This window comes from Vicugna pacos, chromosome 4, assembly GCF_048564905.1.
Source record: "Vicugna pacos chromosome 4, VicPac4, whole genome shotgun sequence".
In the NCBI taxonomy this organism is placed as follows: Eukaryota; Metazoa; Chordata; class Mammalia; order Artiodactyla; family Camelidae; genus Vicugna; species Vicugna pacos.
In genome coordinates, this window is record NC_132990.1 from 1800689 (window position 1) to 1821750 (window position 21062).

Consider the following 21062-nt stretch of genomic DNA (forward strand, 5'->3'; position numbering starts at 1 on the left):
CCCGCGTGCCGGCCGCGCCCGCCTCCGCCCGTCTCGGCTGTCACAGCTGCGGCGTCGGCCCCGGCCCCTCGACCCCAACCCGGCGCCTCGCCGCGACCCCGACTCCGGGCGGGCTGTCCCGCCATCCGCGCGCCTGGGCCTCGGGCGGGTCCGGGCCGGTCGTGCTGGGGCGTGGCTCGCGGCGGTTCCCGGGTAGGCCCTCGCTGGGCGAGAGAGGGGGTGGGTGGGAGTGGAGCATAGGACCCCGGTAGGCAGGGACTCCCGTGTCAGGCTCCGCCCCGGCGCCCTCCTTGGCCACGCTCCTCCGTCCGCACGCCGAACGGGCAGGCAGGCAGACAGGCTGCCGTTGGTCGAGCGGACGGCGGCTCCGCCGGACCTCCCGAGTGGGGCCCGTCCTGCTCCCTGCGGCAGCAGCGGCGGCGGCTGCAGCGGCGGCGGCTGCGGCGGCTCGGGAGACGACATGGCGGCGGGGGCGGGCGCGCGCCCCGAGGTGCTCCGCGGGCAGGTGTGCGACACCGGGCCGCGCTGCAGCAACCTGCCACCTCGGCGAGGGCTCCCACGGCGTCCAGTGGTGAGTGTCCGCGCCCCGCGTGCCGGCCGCGCCCGCCTCCGCCCGTCTCGGCTGTCACAGCTGCGGCGTCGGCCCCGGCCCCGGCCCCGCGACCCCAACCCGGCGCCTCGCCGCGACCCCGACTCCGGGCGGGCTGTCCCGCCATCCGCGCGCCTGGGCCTCGGGCGGGTCCGGGCCGGTCGTGCTGGGGCGTGGCTCGCGGCGGTTCCCGGGTAGGCCCTCGCTGGGCGAGAGAGGGGGTGGGTGGGAGTGGAGCATAGGACCCCGGTAGGCAGGGACCCCCGTGTCATGCTCCGCCCCGACGCCCTCCTTGGCCACGCCCCTCCGTCCGCACGCCGAACGGGCAGGCAGGCAGACAGGCTGCCGTTGGTCGAGCGGACGGCGGCTCCGCCGGACCTCCCGAGCGGGGCCCGTCCTGCTCCCTGCGGCAGCAGCGGCGGCGGCTGCGGCGGCTCGGGAGACGACATGGCGGGGGGGCGGGCGCGCGCCCCGAGGTGCTCCGCGGGCAGGTGTGCGACACCGGGCCGCGCTGCAGCAACCTGCCACCTCGGCGAGGGCTCCCACGGCGTCCTGTGGTGAGTGTCCGCGCCCCGCGTGCCGGCCGCGCCCGCCTCCGGCCGTCTCGGCTGTCACAGCTGCTGCGTCGGCCCCGGTCCCGCGACCCCAACCCGGCGCCTCGCCGCGACCCCGATTCCGGGCGTGCTGTCCCGCCATCCGCGCGCCTGGGCCTCGGGCGGGTCCGGGCCGGTCGTGCTGGGGCGTGGCTCGCGGCGGTTCCCGGGTAGGCCCTCGCTGGGCGAGAGAGGGGGTGGGTGGGAGTGGAGCATAGGACCCCGGTAGGCAGGGACCCCCGTGTCAGGCTCCGCCCCGACGCCCTCCTTGGCCACGCCCCTCCGTCCGCACGCCGAACGGGCAGGCAGGCAGACAGGCTGCCGTTGGTCGAGCGGACGGCGGCTCCGCCGGACCTCCCGAGCGGGGCCCGTCCTGCTCCCTGCGGCAGCAGCGGCGGCGGCTGCAGCGGCAGCGGCCGGGGAGCTTGGTGCCCAGCGCGGCGGCGGCGGCTGCGGCGGCTCGGGAGACGACATGGCGGCGGGGGCGGGCGCGCGCCCCGAGGTGCTCCGCGGGCAGGTGTGCGACACCGGGCCGCGCTGCAGCAACCTGCCACCTCGGCGAGGGCTCCCACGGCGTCCTGTGGTGAGTGTCCGCGCCCCGCGTGCCGGCCGCGCCCGCCTCCGCCCGTCTCGGCTGTCACAGCTGCTGCGTCGGCCCCGGTCCCGCGACCCCAACCCGGCGCCTCGCCGAGACCCCGATTCCGGGCGGGCTGTCCCGCCATCCGCGCGCCTGGGCCTCGGGCGGGTCCGGGCCGGTCGTGCTGGGGCGTGGCTCGCGGCGGTTCCCGGGTAGGCCCTCGCTGGGCGAGAGAGGGGGTGGGTGGGAGTGGAGCATAGGACCCCGGTAGGCAGGGACCCCCGTGTCAGGCTCCGCCCCGGCGCCCACCTTGGCCACGCCCCTCCGTCCGCACGCCGAACGGGCAGGCAGGCAGACAGGCTGCCGTTGGTCGAGCGGACGGCGGCTCCGCCGGACCTCCCGAGCGGGGCCCGTCCTGCTCCCTGCGGCAGCAGCGGCGGCGGCTGCAGCGGCAGCGGCCGGGGAGCTTGGTGCCCAGCGCGGCGGCGGCGGCGGCGGCGGCGGCTGCGGCGGCTCGGGAGACGACATGGCGGCGGGGGCGGGCGCGCGCACCGAGGTGCTCCGCGGGCAGGTGTGCGACACCGGGCCGCGCTGCAGCAACCTGCCACCTCGGCGAGGGCTCCCACGGCGTCCAGTGGTTAGTGTCCGCGCCCCGCGTGCCGGCCGCGCCCGCCTCCGCCCGTCTCGGCTGTCATAGCTGCGGCGTCGGCCCCGGCCCCGCGACCCCAACCCGGCGCCTCGCCGCGACCCCGACTCCGGGCGGGCTGTCCCGCCATTCGCGCGCCTGGGCCTCGGGCGGGTCCGGGCCGGTCGTGCTGGGGCGTGGCTCGCGGCGGTTCCCGGGTAGGCCCTCGCTGGGCGAGAGAGGGGGTGGGTGGGAGTGGAGCATAGGACCCCGGTAGGCAGGGACCCCCGTGTCAGGCTCCGCCCCGGCGCCCTCCTTGGCCACGCCCCTCCGTCCGCACGCCGAACGGGCAGGCAGGCAGACAGGCTGCCGTTGGTCGAGCGGACGGCGGCTCCGCCGGACCTCCCGAGCGGGGCCCGTCCTGCTCCCTGCGGCAGCAGCGGCGGCGGCTGCAGCGGCGGCGGCTGCGGCGGCTCGGGAGACGACATGGCGGCGGGGGCGGGCGCGCGCCCCGAGGTGCTCCGCGGGCAGGTGTGCGACACCGGGCCGCGCTGCAGCAACCTGCCACCTCGGCGAGGGCTCCCACGGCGTCCAGTGGTGAGTGTCCGCGCCCCGCGTGCCGGCCGCGCCCGCCTCCGCCCGTCTCGGCTGTCACAGCTGCGGCGTCGGCCCCGGCCCCTCGACCCCAACCCGGCGCCTCGCCGCGACCCCGACTCCGGGCGGGCTGTCCCGCCATCCGCGCGCCTGGGCCTCGGGCGGGTCCGGGCCGGTCGTGCTGGGGCGTGGCTCGCGGCGGTTCCCGGGTAGGCCCTCGCTGGGCGAGAGAGGGGGTGGGTGGGAGTGGAGCATAGGACCCCGGTAGGCAGGGACTCCCGTGTCAGGCTCCGCCCCGGCGCCCTCCTTGGCCACGCTCCTCCGTCCGCACGCCGAACGGGCAGGCAGGCAGACAGGCTGCCGTTGGTCGAGCGGACGGCGGCTCCGCCGGACCTCCCGAGTGGGGCCCGTCCTGCTCCCTGCGGCAGCAGCGGCGGCGGCTGCAGCGGCGGCGGCTGCGGCGGCTCGGGAGACGACATGGCGGCGGGGGCGGGCGCGCGCCCCGAGGTGCTCCGCGGGCAGGTGTGCGACACCGGGCCGCGCTGCAGCAACCTGCCACCTCGGCGAGGGCTCCCACGGCGTCCAGTGGTGAGTGTCCGCGCCCCGCGTGCCGGCCGCGCCCGCCTCCGCCCGTCTCGGCTGTCACAGCTGCGGCGTCGGCCCCGGCCCCGGCCCCGCGACCCCAACCCGGCGCCTCGCCGCGACCCCGACTCCGGGCGGGCTGTCCCGCCATCCGCGCGCCTGGGCCTCGGGCGGGTCCGGGCCGGTCGTGCTGGGGCGTGGCTCGCGGCGGTTCCCGGGTAGGCCCTCGCTGGGCGAGAGAGGGGGTGGGTGGGAGTGGAGCATAGGACCCCGGTAGGCAGGGACCCCCGTGTCATGCTCCGCCCCGACGCCCTCCTTGGCCACGCCCCTCCGTCCGCACGCCGAACGGGCAGGCAGGCAGACAGGCTGCCGTTGGTCGAGCGGACGGCGGCTCCGCCGGACCTCCCGAGCGGGGCCCGTCCTGCTCCCTGCGGCAGCAGCGGCGGCGGCTGCGGCGGCTCGGGAGACGACATGGCGGGGGGGCGGGCGCGCGCCCCGAGGTGCTCCGCGGGCAGGTGTGCGACACCGGGCCGCGCTGCAGCAACCTGCCACCTCGGCGAGGGCTCCCACGGCGTCCTGTGGTGAGTGTCCGCGCCCCGCGTGCCGGCCGCGCCCGCCTCCGGCCGTCTCGGCTGTCACAGCTGCTGCGTCGGCCCCGGTCCCGCGACCCCAACCCGGCGCCTCGCCGCGACCCCCGATTCCGGGCGTGCTGTCCCGCCATCCGCGCGCCTGGGCCTCGGGCGGGTCCGGGCCGGTCGTGCTGGGGCGTGGCTCGCGGCGGTTCCCGGGTAGGCCCTCGCTGGGCGAGAGAGGGGGTGGGTGGGAGTGGAGCATAGGACCCCGGTAGGCAGGGACCCCCGTGTCAGGCTCCGCCCCGACGCCCTCCTTGGCCACGCCCCTCCGTCCGCACGCCGAACGGGCAGGCAGGCAGACAGGCTGCCGTTGGTCGAGCGGACGGCGGCTCCGCCGGACCTCCCGAGCGGGGCCCGTCCTGCTCCCTGCGGCAGCAGCGGCGGCGGCTGCAGCGGCGGCGGCTGCGGCGGCTCGGGAGACGACATGGCGGCGGGGGCGGGCGCGCGCCCCGAGGTGCTCCGCGGGCAGGTGTGCGACACCGGGCCGCGCTGCAGCAACCTGCCACCTCGGCGAGGGCTCCCACGGCGTCCAGTGGTGAGTGTCCGCGCCCCGCGTGCCGGCCGCGCCCGCCTCCGCCCGTCTCGGCTGTCACAGCTGCGGCGTCGGCCCCGGCCCCGGCCCCGCGACCCCAACCCGGCGCCTCGCCGCGACCCCGACTCCGGGCGGGCTGTCCCGCCATCCGCGCGCCTGGGCCTCGGGCGGGTCCGGGCCGGTCGTGCTGGGGCGTGGCTCGCGGCGGTTCCCGGGTAGGCCCTCGCTGGGCGAGAGAGGGGGTGGGTGGGAGTGGAGCATAGGACCCCGGTAGGCAGGGACCCCCGTGTCAGGCTCCGCCCCGACGCCCTCCTTGGCCACGCCCCTCCGTCCGCACGCCGAACGGGCAGGTAGGCAGACAGGCTGCCGTTGGTCGAGCGGACGGCGGCTCCGCCGGACCTCCCGAGCGGGGCCCGTCCTGCTCCCTGCGGCAGCAGCGGCGGCGGCTGCAGCGGCGGCGGCTGCGGCGGCTCGGGAGACGACATGGCGGGCGGACGGGCGCTCACCCCGAGGTGCTCCGCGGGCAGGTGTGCGACACCGGGCCGCGCTGCAGCAACCTGCCACCTCGGCGAGGGCTCCCACGGCGTCCTGTGGTGAGTGTCCGCGCCCCGCGTGCCGGCCGCGCCCGCCTCCGCCCGTCTCGGCTGTCACAGCTGCTGCGTCGGCCCCGGTCCCGCGACCCCAACCCGGCGCCTCGCCGAGACCCCGATTCCGGGCGGGCTGTCCCGTCATCCGCGCGCCTGGGCCTCGGGCGGGTCCGGGCCGGTCGTGCTGGGGCGTGGCTCGCGGCAGTTCCCGGGTAGGCCCTCGCTGGGCGAGAGAGGGGGTGGGTGGGAGTGGAGCATAGGACCCCGGTAGGCAGGGACCCCCGTGTCAGGCTCCGCCCCGGCGCCCACCTTGGCCACGCCCCTCCGTCCTCACGCCGAACGGGCAGGCAGGCAGACAGGCTGCCGTTGGTCGAGCGGACGGCGGCTCCGCCGGACCTCCCGAGCGGGGCCCGTCCTGCTCCCTGCGGCAGCAGCGGCGGCGGCTGCAGCGGCAGCGGCCGGGGAGCTTGGTGCCCAGCGCGGCGGCGGCGGCTGCGGCGGCTCGGGAGACGACATGGCGGCGGGGGCGGGCGCGCGCCCCGAGGTGCTCCGCGGGCAGGTGTGCGACACCGGGCCGCGCTGCAGCAACCTGCCACCTCGGCGAGGGCTCCCACGGCGTCCTGTGGTGAGTGTCCGCGCCCCGCGTGCCGGCCGCGCCCGCCTCCGCCCGTCTCGGCTGTCACAGCTGCTGCGTCGGCCCCGGCCCCTCGACCCCAACCCGGCGCCTCGCCGCGACCCCGACTCCGGGCGGGCTGTCCCGCCATCCGCGCGCCTGGGCCTCGGGCGGGTCCGGGCCGGTCGTGCTGGGGCGTGGCTCGCGGCGGTTCCCGGGTAGGCCCTCGCTGGGCGAGAGAGGGGGTGGGTGGGAGTGGAGCATAGGACCCCGGTAGGCAGGGACCCCCGTGTCAGGCTCCGCCCCGGCGCCCTCCTTGGCCACGCTCCTCCGTCCGCACGCCGAACGGGCAGGCAGGCAGACAGGCTGCCGTTGGTCGAGCGGACGGCGGCTCCGCCGGACCTCCCGAGCGGGGCCCGTCCTGCTCCCTGCGGCAGCAGCGGCGGCGGCTGCAGCGGCGGCGGCTGCGGCGGCTCGGGAGACGACATGGCGGCGGGGGCGGGCGCGCGCCCCGAGGTGCTCCGCGGGCAGGTGTGCGACACCGGGCCGCGCTGCAGCAACCTGCCACCTCGGCGAGGGCTCCCACGGCGTCCTGTGGTGAGTGTCCGCGCCCCGCGTGCCGGCCGCGCCCGCCTCCGCCCGTCTCGGCTGTCACAGCTGCGGCGTCGGCCCCGGCCCCGCGACCCCAACCCGGCGCCTCGCCGCGACCCCGACTCCGGGCGGGCTGTCCCGCCATCCGCGCGCCTGGGCCTCGGGCGGGTCCGGGCCGGTCGTGCTGGGGCGTGGCTCGCGGCGGTTCCCGGGTAGGCCCTCGCTGGGCGAGAGAGGGGGTGGGTGGGAGTGGAGCATAGGACCCCGGTAGGCAGGGACCCCCATGTCAGGAATCGCCCCACCCTACCCCAGGGTGTTGGCTTCTCGGCCGTCGATGTCTGATTGTGAAGTCGCGAAGTCCTTCAGATGCTCGTGGCGGCCTCCGTGGTCTGGGAGGCGTTTCGCAGCGGTGTGTGTGCTCGACCCCAAAATCATCTTGTTTGCCTGTCTCGCCTGCGTTTTCCGTAAATGGCGGTTCAGTATCTTCTTGGTGCCGGGGATTCTCTTCTGCACAGGCGAATTTCTATGAAGTGTGAAGCGGCACCCGTGTTCGTGTGGAATGTTTCACTCTTTAAGTTTTTAAATGGGTTTGGAGATGGTGCTATTGGCGTTTCAGGAAGGATAAGTTAGCATCGCTGTGTTGATTTCTTCAGTAGTCACTTGGAGTTGGGCGTAATATTAGTTTTTTCCCCGCTTTACTGCGCGTGAGCTCCTGTATTAGCATAAAGGCATCCAGATGTTAATTTAGCACAATGACTGCGGACTTCCCCTGTTACTGCTTTAGTGCTCAGTATGTATGCAGCCCTGCTGGAGTTCTTGCAGAACCACATGCAGGCTCCCTTATGTATCTCCGTATCCCTCAGAAGCGCTCGTGGAATGAGGTCGGTGACTGTTGTTGTTGTTGTTGTTTTATTAGAACCAATTACCTGTCGTATTTTATGCTGACGGAGAGTTGTGGAAGTGTAGGCTCTCTTGTACCTAAACCTTCATGTGAGTGTGTCTTTTGTGTTGAATGAGAGAAGCATACCGTTTCTGAACACTTCGTGTCAGGTACTGTGCTGGGTACTGTTACCTCATGTTACCTGAACAGCCACCTTGCAGAGACGGAAGGGCAGTGCTCTCTCTCTTTGAGAAGAGAAAGTATTTCGAGGTGAAGCCGGTTGCTGAGGTCGCACAACTAAATAGGCTTGAGATTGTAGACTGAGATCCCGTTTCCTTTGCCGGAGCCCTTTTCATTACTCCCTGTTTTCCTTAATTAGTGTTTTTAATAATTTTGGAAATTTAGTGTATTTTGCTCTTACAAGCAAATTTATTTCAGAAACGTATTGGAATTTGGTCATAATTTTAGAAATGCATAGAGGGAATGTTTTACCAAGTATTCTGGCTAAGTACAAAGACTTGTTAAAATTCTTAAAAAAAAAAAAGAAAAAGAGTTGAATGTTTTCTTTCTTTTCAGGAACAGAGGGCTTCACAGTATAGAGCTGTGAAGATTCCCTTGAACTCAGAGGCTTAGGAGACATAAAGGAAATTAAATTAGGTTAGGTCTAAAGGAAAGAAGGTCCTAGAAGGTAATGGAAAGATGGTACTGCCCACAGCATCGCTTCTCAGGCGTAGGTCTGATTGCTGTGCACCTGCTGGTAAGCATGCCAGTCACCAGGTCCCATTGTGTGAGGCTGGGAATTGCCCATCACGTCCTTGGGCCCTTAGAAGAAATTAACACTGAAATGTGTACTGAAGAAAGTCCTTAGTTTTATGACATGTCAGTTGAAAGTGTTTTTTTTTTTTTAATCCGGGAAGAATTTTTTCTAGTCTAAAGGTGATTTAGATCTGGTAACTTTCTATTACTGTTGTTTACTTCCGTTACTCAAGTCTTTTAGGTGAAATATCAAGTCCTTTTAGTGTAATGTTTCTTTCCTTTCTTAAGGTCCAAGTACAATACTGGAATTATAATCTTGGGTCCAGATGATAGCTGTTTTTCTGCAGGTTGATGATATTGAATATAAGTTTAATCTATATTGTGCTTTATTAGTATTTAGTAAATGGTGGTTAGCAATGCTGGTTTTTTTTAAAAACAATTTTTAATAGACTTTATTCTTTTAGAGCAGTGTCAGGTTCACAACAGAATTGAGCAGAAAATACAGAATTCGCATATAGCCCTCCCCACCCACACATATATAGTCCCCTACTATCAACATCATTCATCAGTGTGGCATGTTTGGTACAATCGATGAACCCACATGGGCACATTATTATCAGCCAAAGTCCATAGTTTATTTTAGGGTTCACTCTTGATGTTGTACATTCTGTCGGCTTTGACAAATGCATAATGACACGTAGCCATCACTATAGTATCATACAAAATAATTTCGTTGCCCTAAAAATCCCTTGTGGAGTACCTCCCCTTTTATCCAGTCCAGGGCACTGTATCTTTAGCCATGGCTCGTCACTCTAATCTGCACTGCCCCACTGCCCCACATCTTCTGTGTGTTCAGCCAAGACCGGCTATGTCCCTTTGCCTTGGACATTGAGTGATGATGCAGGGTCAACTTCTCCTGCCCCAAAGGTTTTGTTGGCTCAAGGGGATTTCCATGGAACAAAATTAAAGAGTTTTCAGGTTTGGAGAATTAGAAAATCTTGGGTGGATGGATGGAAGGATAGTTGGGTCATTGGCCCCATTACCTCAACTAGAGGTGTCTAAACTTTGATTGGACCCTGGTTCAGCTTTGGTGGTGGTAACCTGGGACCACCTGGAGATGGGGACTGGGATATTAGCACCATGTTTCCAATAAAGCCTCCTGGCCTTAGCTACATCTCCCAGAGCAAGAGCTAAAAGCCACAGGGGAAGTCATGTTTGCTTGTATGTGCACATGTGTGCACATGTGCACGTGTATACTCAGGTGTGTGTGGATGGTGTGTTCTGAGAGTCAAAATGAAGACGAAATGGCACCTCTTTATTCTAAGCAGTGCTGGTTCTCTTCCATATGGAAATAAACAAAGTCAGTCAACTTCTCTTTTAAAATGGTGGAAAGAAGCAAACAATTGTTCTCTATCAAATCCATACAATCTCTTAGAGGCATTGAAAGTCTAGCCTGTGGTTGGGCCCAGCCATTCACAGAATGAAGGGTCTATCTTTTCAACCTATGTAGGAAGATTTGGGGTTTCCTCACCAAACCACTGTTTATCCCTTCCTGGATCTCTTAGGAGGGTGGGGGCTTGGAATAAGCACCTCCCTGCCTTGTTCCCCAGCTTCCTCCCAGAAGGAACTAGACTGAAGTGTGCTGAGGCCTCTCAGAAGAAATGGTCCAGGAAGAGAAGATGTGGCACGTATCTCCAGTATATGGCTCCAGTATGTAGGAGGCCCATAAGTTTCCCACATAGGGGGAAATATGAGTTTTTGAAGAAGGGATTGGGTACTCATTTATGCTTTTAGACCATACATCTCTTGCTCCAGTGGTTGTGGAGGCCAGGCCATTTCTGTTCATGAAAAGTCCAGGCCCACAGTGGGGACAGAGAACAAGGAGTTTAAGCTAAATTTGAGATGATGCTTGCTCCCTCTAGCTCTGCTCTTGGCCCTACTGCTCAAGTTCTTTGAGCTGTACTGGTTTTTGCCCTTTCCTTTAAAATACCTGTAGTGGAGGCTCTTGGAGGCCCCCAGGTGCCTTCACTGGGAGATAAATTGGAACTAGTGGGAATGTATAAAATGTTTCAGCCACTTTGGAAACAGCCTGGCAGTTCCTTAAAAGATTGAGCATAGAATCTTGTTATAACCCAGCCGTGACTATCTTAGGTATATAGCTGTGGGAAGTGAAATCACATCTCGCCCACTAATTAATGAAAGCGGTAAGACTCCCCCCCCTTAATATGTTATTCTTAGGTAACTTAAAAGGCATATATGGTTTAATATAAATACTGTATAGGCTAGATTGCAAACTCTACATGAAATTGTAAAATAAATTGAGATTTATGGGAAACTTCGACCATGTGACAGACTGTGTGGGAACCCTGTGTGCACGTGTTCCCTTTTAGGTCTGTTTTGGTAGAAAGCTGTGGACGCACAAAGCTAGTTAGGAGAAAAACCAGATCTCCAGCACTGTGATGCAGTCTCTTTATTATCAGTCCAGATAACAGAAAAGAAAGTGTCAACTTAACCCGCTGATGCCTTACTAAGAGCTAGAGTTAGCAGTGGATTTGTTTGTTTCTCCTTTTCATTTTGAGAATTTCCACTTCCAAGTATTTTAAGTTCTGTTATTATAGTAGCATGCCCATTTGAGATGATGCCTTCCTGATGAATCCACTCTTTTCTCTTTTGTTATTATACTGTGTCCCTCTTTATCACAGGGACATTATTCCTTGCTCTGAAGCCTCGTTTTCCAGTATTAATATAGCTATTCCAGCTTTCTTACTTATTGTTAGTGTGCATATTTCCTTCCGTCCTTATAGTTTTAACACATCTGTATCTTTATAGTTGAAGTATGGCTCATCAACAGTATGCAATTGAGTCTTCCTTTTCAGACCAATCTGTTTTTTAATTCCATAGAAAATTGTACATTTAATATAATTACCCATTATGTTTAGGTTAAAATTGACCATTTTGATATTTCTTTTCTATCTTTCTCATCAAGGACCTGTTCTTTTCTTTGGGATTGAGCATTTTTAGTATTTCATTCGATCTTCCCTACTGGTTTATTAACATTTAATTTTTTAAAGTGATTAGTAGCCATTTTAAAGTAGGGTTTTGTGAGAGACGAAAGCTAAAGGAAAGTGAAATGCATGAGTATTTTTAAATGTTTCAATGGCAGTGCTTTGCTCTTAGATGCATAGGATAGAAGTTAACTTACTCTATAGTAAATGTCTTAAAGCATTAGGGCTTAGTTTTTACCAAATTCAGAAAAGTTTTGGTCCCTTTTTAAGGTGAAAGAAGAACAAAACTTTATTGTAAGTTATGAAGATGACACTAGGGTTCTGGGAGGAGAATGGGGAGGGGGAGGAGTCCACTGTAGGCAACAGGGGTGTCCCCTTTGCTCTAGGACCGGAGGGGACAGGACAAAGGCCTTTGTCTACTGTCCTGAGGACTCTGACCACTGGGATCAGAAAACAGCCTCAAATCAGCCACCTTTGGGGACAAGATAGCAGGCAGGGAGCCTCCGGGATTCCAGACGTTAGGACCAGACTTGTGTTTCACATCGAAATGGGGCCTGTGCAAGGTCCAGCCTGGGAGGAAGATGGACACTGATTGGAACTCCCAAAGTTATCAGTTCAGGCCATTGTTCGCCTCTTAGACTCCAAGGGAGTGCATCCCAACCTGGAGAAATATGACTTGGTGGATGGCCCAACAGTTTTGTGTCCTGCCAAGCCCTGGACAGGTGATGAGGGGGCCCTAACAGCAAGGCTTCTCTTTGCTGTGCCCGCTGCAGAGACAGGGCTGCTAGCAAAGGCCAGGACAGACATGCCCCTAAAGGCAGCCTTGCTGGGAGTGGTGCCGGGCGCTCGGCTGGAAGGAAAGGGGCTCTGCCTGGGTGTGCCCCTGGGGATGGGACTGAAGAATCTAGGCTGCTGCTTAGTGTTGGGTCCGGTGGTCAGCATGGGGGTGCTCTGGTGAGGAGGGCCCCAGGTGTTCGGGCCCACGCTTCCCCCATGGCAATGTGTGGTGGTCGGTTTCCCGTTGTTCCTCCTGTAATGCTGAGAGCTCAGAGAGGTGGCACAGCTCTAGGTCAGCCACTTGGCTCCTGCAGCCTTTAGATGCTGCCGAGACCCCGAGCCTGAAGGGGGCTGTGCTTGAGCTGTGACCTGTTGAGCAGTGCCACCAACTGTTGGGTCCAGCCCTGGTCACATCGCTAGGCATGTAGGTGGCAGCTGCAGAGCCAGGGGGAACACAGTCGAGGTGGCAGCAGAGGTGGGCTGGGTGCTGGCACGAGCACCGAGGGTGGGCTTTGTGGTTGATGAAGCGTCAGAAGATGCTTGTGTCGGGGCGCCCAAGGCTAGCGGACCTGGAGCAGAGTGGGTCTCAGGTTGGGGCTGGAGCTGCCCGGTTTCCACACTGGGGAGAGCTGTCACAGGCGGTGGCTCCGTGCTGCTGCCCATGAGGTGCTGGAAAGATGGGCTGGGTAGAGGTTCCGGTGTTAACAGGAAGTTTCAGAGTCAGGTGGGGCCCATAAAACCTGAGTGCAGACAGGCCGGTGGTGAAGAGGACTAAGGCCATGCTGTCACTGGCAGAAGTCTGCAGGGCCTGCATAGGTTGGAAGATGCTGCCACTGGAGATAGGGAGAGCCTCAAGAGGAGAGGCTGGGAGGGTGGAGTGGTGTCCATGGGGGTGACCTCAGTGTCCGGAGCAGGTGGAGCCAGGACTGCCTGGGTCTCACCCCGTAGCGTGCTGTTGATGCTCGGGAACGCTGCTTTCTTCTCCATGTGTAGGTCTTCCGTGGTGACTGGTAAACCCGGTACAAGGGTGTGGGTAGCCTCACTGGCTCCCGTCGCCTGTGTGGCAGCAGAGGAAACCCGCGTCTTCGGGTCCAGGGACCATCAGATGTGTTCCTCCAGGTTCCTTTCTGCCCTCTCGTTGCATCTGCATCCATGTCAGGCCGGTTCTTCTGCTGGGAGACCATTGGAGCTGGGGAGGGAAGCTGAGGGCTCTCCTCCCTCCCTTTCTTTGAGGACTTCGGGAGCAGCCAGGTGTGTGCGGGACCCCTCTTCCTCTGCACTGATGAGAAACCTTGGGTGGGGCTGTCCGATCTCCTGATGGCATTTCTTTAGGGGCAGGAGTTCATACAAGAGGTCTGGGGTTTTTCGATGGATCTGTCTTCTGATCTCTTGGCGTGGAGGTTTCTCTGTAGATACCCAGGCCTCGGCAGGAAAGAAGAGAGGCCTCTATGGACGCACAGGTGCCCATTTCAGATTGTGCACCCCCAGTGCCATCCGGGCTCCTCTGGTCTTCCTTCTTCTCTGTGATTGCCGGCTCTTTCTCCCGCTTGTCCATCCCTTTCCCACTCTCAGCAAGGCACTCCACACCATCTCCGTGCACGAGTCCGGGGCACACCTGGGTGTTGTGGGAAGCTTAGGGGTGAGTGGCTGTTCCTGCACCACAGACAGTGGCTGTGCCCACTGAAGACGCTAAGTTACAGGCCATCGTGGCGGTCTTAGCACACAGCACCGCCTTCCTCCGATGGCCTCGCCTGCAGATGGAGCCAGAAAGGAGCACAGGATCTGAGGGATCATGGAATATCTTCTCTGAATTGCTGTGACAAAGCGTGGATACAAAGTCGCTGGATACTTGTAGGCTGGCCTGCAAGTGGCCAGCAGCTCATGGACAGCTGGGTGACGCGAACAGGCCCGGGGAAGTTGGTGATCGCAGGGAGCAGGCTGGAGGAGGCAGAGCCCTCGCGGCAGCTGCCAGCCCCCCAGTGCCTGGGACGGGGCTGAGGGGCAGGGTCTGCCCAGGTAACTGCCCATAGAGCACTTGGGTACGGTTGGTCCTTGGATGGAGAGCTGGACTCTGAGTGCTGTCCTTTAGCTGCCAGCTCCGCCAAAGGTCAGGCGCACACTGTTTGGCCAATTGCTGGGACGTAGTTCTAGAACCTTGTGAGCAAAGCCTGCGTGTGTGCAACAGGGCCCCTGTGGGACCACGCTTGCACAGAAGACGCATAGGGACCTAGGGCTGCACACGTGCGGATGTGCCCCCCGCCCTCCCACCCCCAGCCCCTCGACACTCTGGCGCTTCCGGATCTCCTGGAGTCTGAGGATTAGAGGCGTTTGCCTTGAAAGGATGAGCGTCTGCCCAGGCCGGGGCCCGAGCTGTCGCGGAACTAACTGTACAGGATGGGTGTTTTGTTTTGTTTTGTTTTGTTTTGTTGTATATGTTTTCTTCCCCCTTCCTTGACTGTGAGCATTGAGACCTTAAGTATAATATATTAGACCACCTGATACTGCCCCAGTATTTCTTTGTGCTTTGGTTTTGGCAGTTTCTACTTTCGTGTCTTCAAATACACTGAACTCGTCTTCTGCAGTATCTAGTCTGTAGTTAATTTCACCCAGCAATTTTTTCATTTCAGAGACTAACTTTTAGCTGTCTAAAAGGTAGACTTAAAAGTTCCAGATGGTTCTCTTTTACACTTTCTAGTTCTCTCCTTATGTGCATTCTTATTTTAAAAATCCTTGAGCACAAATATAAACAGGCATTTTGAAGTCTTTTCCTGCAAATTCCATCATGTCTGTTGTATCTGTTTCTAGCCACTGCTTTTCCCCCTCCGTCCCATGTTTCTGCTTCATCTTGTGTATGAATTTTGGATTGATTACTAGACATTATTTGACTGTGTTGTATACTGCATCCTGCTATACTCCTTTACAGCACGTTGGGCTGTGGACCACAGACAGTTAAGTTCTTTGGCAATGCAGGTGGACCCTCGTTAGGCTTGTTGTTAAGCTTTGTTAGGGCAGGTTTAGGAACTCATTATTGTAAGGTTAATTCTGGCCCTGCTAGCATAATCATGCTGGATATCTGCTTAATTTTCCATTGTGTCCTACAAAGCGTCTCGACTCGGCTACTCAAAATTCGCAGCTTTTCCCAGTCTCTCTTGTGTGAAGTCTGGGAATAAGTCTCCTTGCAGTTTACCTGGTCATTCTTCATGTAGCCTTGTAGAGTTTTACTCTATGTGAGTATGTCTTAAACTAAGCAACAAACTCAAGGTCACCACTGTGCAAGTTTCTGCAATGATTGTTCTGTGTAGCCACTTTCTCTCCTAGAGTGTATCTCACGTATTGAATCTCTGGGTCCACTTGAAAGGACCAGTTAAATGTCTATGTGATGCTTGGAATTCAGCGTTAGAAAAAAATCCTGCCGCCCGTCCTCACTCCAGTGCCAGGGTTTTACTACGGTAAGATATTTGTGTCATTTCTGTACTTAGTCTACCAGATTCCAAGCTGAATTTCAAATCTATTGAAATAGAAGTGAGCTGAATTCACTTCTGTTCTACACAGTGAACAGTACAGAAGCAGAGACACTTTCAGGAGGGAAAAAGTGTTAGGTTTAATAATAGAGAAGAGAGCTGCTCATCTGGTTTTATTGTTCCTGTTGTCCAGAGAGATGCCTCGGTTTACAGAGTTAAGAGGAGGGCAGACGCTCTCAGACTGCTTTATTTCCTAAGGTCATTATCACAATTCAAACAATTCTTTAAATTGTTAACTCTCTTTAGTTTAGTAAGACTTCCTAACAGGTCTGGATTAGTGAAGTGCTAGATTAGGAAGTACTTTTATCTGTTTTGTCTTCTCAAAAGGTGCACACTAGTACAGAAGAATGTATGTGTTTGCGCCCTTCCTGCACACCCTGAGCCCATTCCCCAGAAGAGAACTTCTGACTGTTCTTGTTTTTTGCACCTCTGATCGTTGTGTCTCTATCCCCAAGTAATAAACTTATATTTAGGCTTCTAGATGTAATAACTTTACATGATATCTATTGATTTTCCTAGATTTAAACATTAAAGTTTTATAGTTCATCATCAGTAATCTTCACCTGTCCCTCTCAATACTTAGTGTTTTTACTAATTATTTATGAATTTAAGTATACAGAATATAAATTCCCTGCTCCACTAAGCTGACTCTGCATCTCAATTCCTCACTGATATTGAAGCCAACCATACACCTCTCCCCCACCCTTCCACAGCTCACCTTGGGGTGAGCTACACTTTTCCTTTAAGAGCATCAAGACTGTCATCATTCATATCTTGAAGTAAACAGCAATCAAACCTTTTTTTATCACAGACTGGTTCTAAAAGTTGAAAATCGACAACCAGCATTTACATTATGATGTATCAATATTATTTAATGCCCGGTTAAGAGGTGTGCTAAAATGACATGTCATTCTTTACAAACTCAATGCCATGATCCCGTGATGACTATGAGAAATTTAAGGGAAAAAAATTCTAATTTTAAGATTAAATGGACCCATTTTTTTCTCACTGACCGCTTAAAACCATGACCTTTCCTCCCATATTTACGCTAACGTAGGAGATTTTTCCTGGGGTTTCTAATGGTTTTCTTTCTGGTAGAGTGGGGAGTAGGGTAACAGATGATCCCCAGGCTGTCAATCCTTCCTTTCCCTCAGATGTCTCATACTCCTGCGCCACTTTGGGATGATCGTTGCCATCATTCCTGGATTTGCTTTGATGCCCAGGTAGGTTGAGTCCTCTATTTCCAGAAGGCCAAGACTGTCTTTATTGGCTATCCTTTTGTTTGGCTGTAGTTCACGTCCAAGGGGCCGTGGGAAGCTAATCTGGAAACGTCTTTGTTCTGCTGTGACAACAGATATGTCAGAACACCTCCGTGAGTCCCTGGGTGTCCTCTCCGGTGAGCGTGTGCCCCTTGAGTGCGGTCAGGGCTCTGACCTCTGTGGCGTAGTTTGCTTGGTATCACCGTGTCCCAGCAGGCTCGTGCAGGCTGGAGGGGATCTTGCGGTGTGTGCAGACCTGGGGTAAATGTGGGTGGCTTCTTAGAGCAGTTTTTTTTTTTAAAGAAGGAAAATGCCCGAGGCAGCCCCCTCTCTCTGACATTAGGAGTTGTTAGAGATGTTCGAAGAACCCTGTTTGGTAGAGAGAAAAGGCATTTCTGAAAGAGGGTGGGCATCCTGGTTCCTCATTTTCAAGGCTATGTCGAGCCCAGAGCTAAGTGATCACAACGGTTTCTTGTTTGAGTCGGGGGGGGGGGTCCTTTTTTGTTCATGTCATTCAGCATTGTGTGTGTGGGCTCCACTGGTGCTGGGAACATCCCACAGCCTGGGAGGGGCAGCTAAGACACGGCTGGACCTCTCCCTGGACAGTGATGCTCTGGGACCTCCATCCCTTACTCTCTGTCAGGGGCGAAGCTGCAGCTGCCAGTTCCCCAGCTCTCCCACCTTCCCCCGCTTCCCTCTAGAGATGCAGGAGTCCCCCTAGGGACCACTTCACTCTGCGTCTCTGCACCACGGCCTGGTCCCGAGCCCACTTCCCTCCTAAATCTCACAGTTCTGCCCTCCCTTTGGTCCGCTTTGGACTTCGGAATGAGCAGTCTTTGCATGGGATGTGGGGGCCTCTGGGGCTTGTGTGTCATGGTAGAGCTCTGTAAGTTGTACAGAACTGACAGCCATACAGACAACCCTCACTCTAGACGGGCAAATGAATTCTGTCCAGTGGCCGAGCAGTTGACTTTCTGCCACAGAAAAAGCCAGTTTTGTGCCTGTTGGAAATTCAGCATTCCTTTATTCTGTATTTTCTTTTAATTGAGCTGAAGTTCACAGGAAATTAACCACAGTAGAGTGAACCTCTCAGTGGCATTTAGTACATTCACAGGTGTTTGAAACCGCCACCTGTGTGTAGTGCTGAGACCTTTTCATCACCCCAGAAAGAACCCCCGGACCACTAACCAGTCACGCCCCCCTCCCTTAGCCAACCCCGTATAATTTTGTGGTTCTTTGACTTCTTTGAAGGCATTGTAACATCTCATGAATAATGAGTTATTAAATAATGTTTTTAACACACGATCATTTTAAAAAATGATCTTTTAACGACCATGCCACCCTTGACTAAGCTGCCAGCCCTTCTGACTGGGCAGTGCTGGTTTCCAGTGGTCTCCTGTGCCTCCTCCTGTCTGTCCTTCGTGGGATGCAGATGAGAATCTGGTCATGGAGGGTGACTGGGTGCTTCATGTGTGGACTTTCCTAGTCCTTTCGGGGGGGCTCTTTGGTGATATTTTGAAAAGAAGTCATCTTCCTAGGCTGGTGCTCTGTGCCCTGCCAGGCCAGTCAGTGTGTGTTGGTTAATTATCACATGTCCGGTGCTGTGTTGAGCAAGCCAGATGTTTACAGCTGTGGAGAGGGCATAGGGCCAAGAGCAGAAATACACCGAGTAAAGAAGGAAATTCCATACAGTCGGTGCCAACGGGCTTGCTTGGTATTTGTCAGCATTCTCTGAGCAGAGAGCAGGACCTTCACCCATGGAGTGTAATGGCCAGGACCAGACTCAGCCTGTTCCCAGGGGGCTGGGGACTCCCTGGCACCCCGTGTTCCCAGCAGACCTGCAGCACAACCTCCACGTGTGAAGGTTGAACCTGGCCTCTAGCGAGGTCGGTCTCCCTCGTGGGGCGCTCACTCTGGTGACCCTGGCTCTTCCCACTCCCTCAGCACGTGGGGAGAGGCCACTCCCTGCTGTCTGAAACCAACCACAAGAGGCAGGTTGTTGTGACCTTGAGCAGAAAGAAAAGCGTCAAGGCATTATTGTGGAAGTACCCGGAGTAACCCCGTTGAACAGAGACGAGCTTCTGTCCACTAAGAGGACTGGATTGTTGGATGAAAGATGGCTGCTGTCAAGATTTTCAACTCAGGAGGGATCCTGGTGCTTTTGGAAATGGGCGCGGACAGCTTTCAGTTCAAGGTGTCACTGGCCTGTGGTTTTCCATGATCGACTTTTGTTGTTTCTTGTCGACTGATACTTGGGTGCATTTTCCTTCAAATGTAAGACTTTCCATCATTGTAGAAAGAAAAACCTGTCTTGTGAAGAAAACACAGCTCTCGTATCACAGGGGTTTGCAGCATTTCCACGTCCTATCAGATGGTTGCTTGTTGCTGGACACATCAGTGTTGTCATGAAGGAAGTGTCGGGGACCCCTTCCCTCAGAGTCCCCACTCGTCTGCAGAAACCAGCTTTGCAGGTTTTCCCATCATAAATGACAAACGTGAACAGTCTTATTTGTGAGGAATTATGGCACTGTATCTGAATTGTGGAGGGAAGGTAGTGGGATGTCCAGCACCTATATTCACGAGAAGTCAGAGTTCAAGGATCTGGAGCCCAGTGGTGCCGAGCGACTTCTATGCATTTCCCTTTGGCTACGCAGAGAATGTCCCAGGTGGGGTGTGTGTGATCCCAGCCCAGCGCCTCGCTCTGCAGTTCGGGTCCCAGCGAAGCCCGAGGCTTTTCCTTCCTAACCGGATCCGAGCTTATTCAGCTGCTAGGAAGAGTGATTTGCTAAAACACACCCTCCCCTTCTGTCACATCTGAAGTGTTAATTGATGTGTTACTGAAGAAACGCTGATCCCAGACCCACCCAGGACTTTCTGTGGGGTTCATCCACCGTGGTTTGTATCCCTGTGCCTCTCTCCAGGGTAGGAGAAAAACGCAGATGAATGCCATGCTTAGAGGTTTATTTTGAGTGCTTTCCTCGTGTGTCCACATGCCTCACGCACCCTCCTCGGCTGGCTGAGGAGGTATGTATGACTGCGAACCACAGCAGTCTGCTCAGTGTCATGTGTGCAGAGTGATGCAGACCCACCCTTTGGTGCAGTCTGGTCCTTTCTACGCCCGCATTTATTGAATCCTGTCTTTGGGGGTGTCTTCAGCTTTATACTGGTGAGCGTCTGCTGGATGGGACCTTCTCTGTGTGGATACCCATCCCTGTTTCTCCTCCTTACCGGTAGCTAGACAGTGGTAGGGCTCACACTTGCTTACCACCACTGAGCCTTAGCATTTTTCCTTTCTTAGTTGTGTAGGGGGAGAATGGCATCTTGTGTTCATTTGTATTTTTCTGACTACCAGTGAGAGGAACGTTTCATTTCACACATTCGGTTGCAGCATGTTTAGAGAAGAGTCTTTAGCTTTCAGGAGAGCAGTGACCAGCTCAGTGGTGACCCCCCTGGAGCATGAGGGCCAGCATTTGGTGGTGGTGGTGGTGGTAGTGGGAGTGTTCCTGGTGGACATTTGTCTCCTTGAAGGGGCATGGGGAGCAGGGGTCCTGGAACACTGTGTGTCATGCTTTAGATGACTCTCGGAGCCCTGCCCACCCCTTGGAGGGGTGTCAGCTTAAGCAGAAGGTCCTGTGTGCAGTGTTTGTTGCTTCCAAGGAACGGCTGAGTTTTCCTCAGTGTGTGGGACGTTGGGCACGTGTGAGTGCTGTGATTTTCCTTTGATGTTGCTTCCCCCCGTTTCTCTTGCCCACCTGAACAGCCCCTGAACTGGTGGGACCTTATGGAACCTTGTGAGTCCTCAGGATGGTGGAAACCAGAGGTCTCAACTCTGCATCGGGCCCAAGTGTTCTGAGCTTCAAGTCGTTTGCAGCTGGTTGTCAAACGTAAAACTAAATCAGACTTAGTAAGAAGAGGCTCTATCAGGAAGGATAATTGTGGGGGAGCTGGGAGGGGACTTCTGCATTGGAGAGAAGTGTGAGCAGGAAACCACCAAGTATGTTAGGGGTCAGGGAAACTGGGTTTTTCCTTTGCAGGGTGGTGTAGACAAGGCTGAGTACCCGGGTGTGCGGCGGCGGGCGGAGCAGTGGAGTGAGTGGGTGATAGATCGAAGGATGTGCCCCCCCAAGGCCAGCTGTTCTCAGGGGGGCCATCCGAGGGCTCAACCTGGTGGTGGGAGGACGGAGGTCTAGGGGAGGGGGAGGAGCTGGACCCAGGTTGCATAACATGTGTTTGGTTATGATGGATCTGTGATGAGGCACAGAGTGGAATTTGGGGGCCTGTGTCTCACTGTGTCCTAGGTGAACGGGGGCTTCTGTCTTATCCAGCTCACGTGCAGGGAGCCCAGTCAG

At 57.9% G+C, this 21062-nt stretch overlaps 1 protein-coding gene across 1 annotated transcript in view; it reads left to right on the forward strand.

Annotated features, from left to right (window-relative positions):
- Positions 1-6401: 6401 nt before the first annotated feature.
- Positions 6402-21062, forward strand: part of MFSD14B (major facilitator superfamily domain containing 14B) — a 138596-nt gene continuing 123935 nt past the window's right edge. The window contains exon 1 of the mRNA XM_072959060.1: positions 6402-6521. The gene's annotated coding sequence lies outside the window, so the exon portion shown is untranslated. The remainder of the gene's footprint in view (positions 6522-21062) is intronic.